The following is a 6,278-nucleotide window of genomic DNA, read 5'->3' as shown; positions in this document are numbered from 1 at the left end:
AGTGGTGCTTACTATATAACACCTCCTACTGCGTTCCCCCTGGCAATGAGCATGACACCCAGAGAGTGAAACCCCTGGCAATGAGCATGACACCCAGCACGTGAAACTCTTGGCATTGAGCAGTTTTTGTAAAAGTAATTAGAAGCTTTACTGTAGGGCATAGTGTATCACAGATATTGTGGTGAGTGACATAATATGTTCCAAAGGGCATTAATGTGTGGGGCTTAACATGGTGGAAATTACTGTACTTTTTTCCCTGTGGTGGCCGAGGTCTGTTGGTGCAGGGTCAAGAACTGGGGTGTAAGGTAGTCTTTGCCTGCAAGGCTACGCCCATTTTATGGAGACCATACCCATTTTTGCGAGGTCACGCCCCCCCATCCCGTCCGGAGCGCTCACGCAAATATAGTTTTTTATATATATATATATATATATATATATATATATATATGGGGGAGGGGCGCAATTTTTAATGCCAATGGTGGCGGGGGGCACGCATTTGAAGCCAAATTGTTTAGAAACACCCCTGCTAGAAAATATCTGCAAATCCAATGTTACCATAAGTGTGGCATATACCTGCGCTTGCTCGCGGGGTGAGAACATCTCCCTAATTGAATTCAGCGATATGAATAGAGGTTGTGCAGCAGCCACAGAAAGGGTTAATCTCTGCAGCTTGTCACTAAATTACATTGTTGCAATTTTAGCTGGGAGCTGCAATAATTACTCTAATACATAACACAGCCAACACTTCTATATTCACACAATATACTGCATGGTGAATATAGAAGTGGTGCTTACTAAACAGCACCTCCTACTGCATTCCACATCACCGCTGGTCACACTCATATCAGGCCCATAATGCTGTATACTATGCCATAGTGGTGCTTACTATATAACACCAGGTGCTGTGCAGTGGTCAAAACACACTAACTGGTCCCATGCTGTTGTTGAACTAAAGGCCTATACACACGATGAGATTCGGTCTATGCTAATAGGTTTAAAAAGGTTACATAAAAGCTACTTTATGTATTTATTCATTAAAGTTTTTAAGTTGTATTTTACAACCATACAATGATATGATATATAATGTATCGTATAATCATTACATAATGTTGATGGCATTGAATTGTCTCTGCCTTGACTAGTGGCAGCAGCTTCAGCACTAGGTGGAAGTGGATCTTGATCTTTCCCTATTTTACCCTCCACCTTTTTGTTCTCCATTTTTTAATGTGTGGAATTATATGCCAGTAATATATCTGGAATTAGACGGTGGTAATGTCTGGAATTAGATACCACTAGATAGATACCAGATATCACTGCATACCCTCCAACATTTTACACACAAAAATTGGTACAAATTAGGAAAAGGGGCGTGGTCACGGGTAAAGGGGGCGTGGTCACGCCCCTTTTCCTATACTTTCAATGGAAGTTTGGAGAGCCAAAAATAGGTACAGACCATGAAAAAAAGGTACTGTACCTATTAAAAAGGTACAGTTGGTGGGTATGTCACTGTGACTGGAATGATGACATATGCACAGTGACAGGACACTACCACAGCACCCTACAGCAGCCATATGCGGCACAAGACACTGGAGTATTAGTAATGTACTGTAGTATACTGAGCACCACAAGACAATGAGCAGTGATACGGAGCACTGATGAGATTACTAGAACTGACACTGAGCAGCCAGATGCAGCACTGGACTATTAGTAATGTTCTGTAGTATACTGAGCACCACAATGCAGCACAAAACAATGAGCAGTGATACTGAGCACTGATGAGGATACTAGAACTGACACTGAGCAGCAAGATGCAGCACTGGACTATTAGTAATGTACTCTAGTATACTGAGCACCACAATGCAGCACAAGACAATGAGCAGTGATACTGAGCACTGATGAGGATACTACTGAGAACTGACACTGAGCAGGAGAGACACACTACAATTTCATCTTGCGCCTCTTTTTTTATTTATCTTTGCATCATGTGCTGTTTGGGGCTATTTTTTTAAGTGCCATCCTGTCTGACACTGCAGTGCCACTCCTAGATGGGCCAGGTGTTTGTGCTGCCCACTTGGGTCGCTTAGCTTAGTCATCCAGGGACCTTGGTGCAAATTTTAGGACTAAAAATAATATTGGGAGGTGTGAGGTGTTCAGAATAGATTGGAAAGGAGTAGAAATTATGGTTATTGAGCTTAATACTATAGGATCAAAATGACCCCCAAATTCTATGATTTTAGCTGTTTGAGGTTTTAAAAAAAAATCACCCAAATCCAAAACACGAAAGGGTGGTTTTGCCAAAACGCGTCCGTATCCAAAACACAACTGCGGATCCGAAACCAAAACATGAAACACGAAAAATGCCCGCTGCACATCTCTAGTTAGGGGAGAAGCATGTAGCCTTGTAGACTATGCACAGCTATATCTAGAAAAATATACGATCTAATCTTTAACCAACCAATGCAAGAAAGTATTTAATGTGAAAATACGAAACACTAGACTAATTGGAGGTGCGCCCTAAAGCAAATTACAATGTTAGGATTAGGGGGTTCGGAAAGACCTCTAGTGTATACACTACTATATACATTTTAAGATAGGAAGGTACAAATTACATATTCACATTGCATCTATGGGCTGGATTCAAATGTCCCTTTCCTCCCTCAATCGTGCCCGTCAGCAGCTATTCTAATGTTGCTGCCAACGGGTGCGACATGTTTATTTCAGCTCGCTACCCCCAGGGGAAACAAGCTGAAATGTGAGCAAAGAGACCCATTTGGGCAACCAAACGGTGTCTTTTCACGATCGCGCCCATTACTTTATTCAGGTTTAGGTGCTTTGTGCACCTAAACCAGAGTGTAATGGGCGCAATAATTGAGGGCATTTGAATTTCCCTTATATGTGTGTGTGTGATATACACACAGACACACATACTGTATTTCTTTATATAATGGACACCTCAGTTTCTATTCATTCATGTCCTGCCCCCTACTCTGTCAGACCCCTTCCCCTCTACTTTTCTGACCCCAAACGCCACTCATTCTTGTTGAGTGCTGGTGGGCCCATTCAGAATTTTGCTATGGGGCCCACAAAGGTCTAGTTACGCCACTGGGCAGGGTTATAGAGGAGGCGGTGCAAGGCATCCTGGGAACAGTCAAAGCTTTAGCCTGTTGGTGCCTTGGATCAACATCCAACTCTACACCCCGATGTTAGTGTAGTGCCTTTTGGGGTTAAGGTTTTACAGAAAGTTACAGGTTTTTTTAATTTAGTAAAATATGCCCCATTTTAAAGATAGGGCATTTAAATTTGTTGCACCTGTGCAGTACATAGCAGCCTGCAGGGCATGTACAGTGGCTTCATTTGGGTGCACATACATTGCCGGCTCCTGGTCGCAAACTGAAATTATTGTGTGTAAGTGGAATTAGCGGTGTTTATGTCATACAGGGGGGTGGGGGAGGTTTGTGGTTGGCGGGGGGCACGCTGTGCGATTATTATCCTGCATCTATACATACATGCGCTAACACCTGGACATACACTGATGTACCCACACCTAATATCCATACATACACGCCCTGACACCTGGACATACACCAACATTCCCACACCTGCATCTATACATACACATGCTGACACCTGGACATACACCAACATACAAGCACCTGCATCTATATATACACGCGCTGACAAATGGACATACACCGACGTACCCACACTTGCATCTATACATACATGCACTGACATCTGGACATACAAGCACCTGCATCTATACATACACGCGCTGACACCTGAACCTACACTGACGTTCCCACACCTGCATCTATACATACACATTCTGACACCTGGACATACACAGACGTACCCACACCTGCATCTATACATACACGCGTTGACACCTGGACGTACACTGACGTACACACACCTACATCTATATATGCATGGATGCAAATGTGGTTACGTCTGTATACGTCCAGTTGTTAGCATGTGTATGTATAGATGTTAGGTGTGGGTACATCAGTGTATGTCCAGGTGTCAGCACATGTATGTATAGATTCACATGTGGGTACGTTGGTGTACGTTTAGGGGTCAGCGTGTTTATGTATAGATGTTGGTGTGTGTATGTCAGTGTACGTACAGATATAGGTGTGTGTATGTATGTATGTATGTATGTATGTATGTATTGTAACACTGTAGGGGTGCAAGGTGCCTTTTCCTGGGGAATATGGCAGCACGCAGCAGCTGAGGAACAACACAAGTCCAGTTTCTGGTACAACTGACCCCGGCCAGTTTTATTGAAACAGAAAATAAAACAAACCCCAAAATAAAAATACCTTGCCTGTCCGGCACTAACTAAACATAAGACGTTCCTAACTGTCACTAAACAAAACACAGAGTTCTTCAGTACATACTGTATAGCTTACTTGCATCAGAAAGCGTGTCTCTCACACACAGATCCTGCAGCCTTCCCAGGCAGTCTGCCCATACTAATCAGGTTAGAAGCACTATATCACTCTTACACAGCTGAAACCCTGATTAGCCCTCTGTGAGGCCAAAGACCCGAACTGGGCCCAATGTCTAGAACTCGCCTTATCTCTCTCTCAGAGCCTTTACCCAGCTTTTACAGCAAACTGAAAAGGTTCAGACAAAACAAAAAGCATTTTTCCTAGAAGTTAACATTTTCTAAAACATGTAAGACAAGAACCTGGGACAAATATACCTGCCCTCAAACACTATCCCAGTGTTCTTGTCACATATCCCCCTCCCCTGTTTCGACCTAGGGGCCGGAACACTTGTAGCCCCCAAACAGAAGATGCGAGACAATGCATCTGCGTTGGCCAATTGTGTTCCCGGTCTATGTTCGACAGTAAACTTAAAGTCCTGCAACGCTAGAAACCATCTAGTTACACGAGCATTCTTGCCTCTATTTACATACATCCATTTTAAAGGGGCATGGTCTGTCACTAGTCTGAATTGTCTACCCAAGAGGTAATATCTCAAGGTATCTAGTGCCCACTTAATGGCCAAAGCCTCCTTTTCCACAATGGCATACCTTTTTTCATGCTCATTGAGTTTCCTACTCAAATAAATGATAGGGTGTTCGTCCCCATCTCTGGTTTGGGACAGCACAGCACCTATCCCTACCTCTGAGGCATCTGTCTGTACCACAAATTCTTTTGAAAAATCTGGTGTTATCAACACCGGTTGTGAACACAAAGCCACTTTTAACGCTTGGAACGCCTTTTCTGCATCAGGGTTCCATTTCACCACATTTGACTGCTTCCCTTTGGTAAGGTCTGACAACGGCACCGCTGTGGTCGCAAAATTAGGAATAAACCGTCTATAGTACCCAGTAATTCCCAAAAAAGCCCTTACCTGTTTTTTATTCACTGGACGAGGCCAGTTTTGAATAGCATCAACTTTATTCAATTGGGGCCTAATCAGACCTCTGCCTATGGTGAAGCCCAAGTATTTGACCTCCTCCATTGCGAGGCAGCACTTCTTTGGGTTAGCAGTTAACCCTGCCTCTCTGATTGAGTCCAGTACTGCTTGTACTTTAACCAAATGTGACCCCCAGTCTGTACTGTGAATTACCACATCATCCAAATAGGCAGCTGCATATTTTCTATGGGGCCTCAAAATTTTATCCATCGCCCGTTGAAAGGTTGCTGGAGCCCCATGCAACCCAAAGGGTAACATCTTATACTGGTACAGCCCCTCCGGAACCGAAAAGGCTGTTTTTTCTTTGGCGCTATCAGATAAAGGTATTTGCCAGTAACCTTTGGTCAGGTCCAATGTGGTGAGAAACCTGGCTGTTCCCAGCCTTTCTACAAGCTCATCCACACGGGGCATGGGGTATGCGTCAAACTTGGACACCTCATTTAACTTACGAAAGTCATTACAGAAGCGTATGCTACCGTCGGGCTTCGGGATGAGCACTATGGGACTGGACCACTCACTGTTAGACTCCTCTATGACTCCAAGTTCTAACATGGTTTTAACTTCCTTAGAAATAGCTTCTCGCTGAGCTTCAGGAATCCTATATGGCTTTAAATGAACCCTGACCCCTGGTTCTGTGACAATGTCATGTTTTATTATGGTCGTTCGGCCAGGCAGCTCTGAAAATACCTCCCTATTTTGGATGAGAAATTCTTTAACCTGATTGTTCTGATCAGCTGATAATGTCTCTGACACCTTCACTGCGGGAAGCAACCGGGGTGAAGACACCGAAGGGCAAGGCTCCGCTGACAGAGACAACCTATCTTTCCAGGGTTTGATTAAGTTAACAT

The sequence above is a fragment of the Pseudophryne corroboree genome, chromosome 8 (genome assembly GCF_028390025.1).
Source record: "Pseudophryne corroboree isolate aPseCor3 chromosome 8, aPseCor3.hap2, whole genome shotgun sequence".
NCBI classification, from domain to species: Eukaryota; Metazoa; Chordata; class Amphibia; order Anura; family Myobatrachidae; genus Pseudophryne; species Pseudophryne corroboree.
This window is presented reverse-complemented; position numbering follows the sequence as displayed.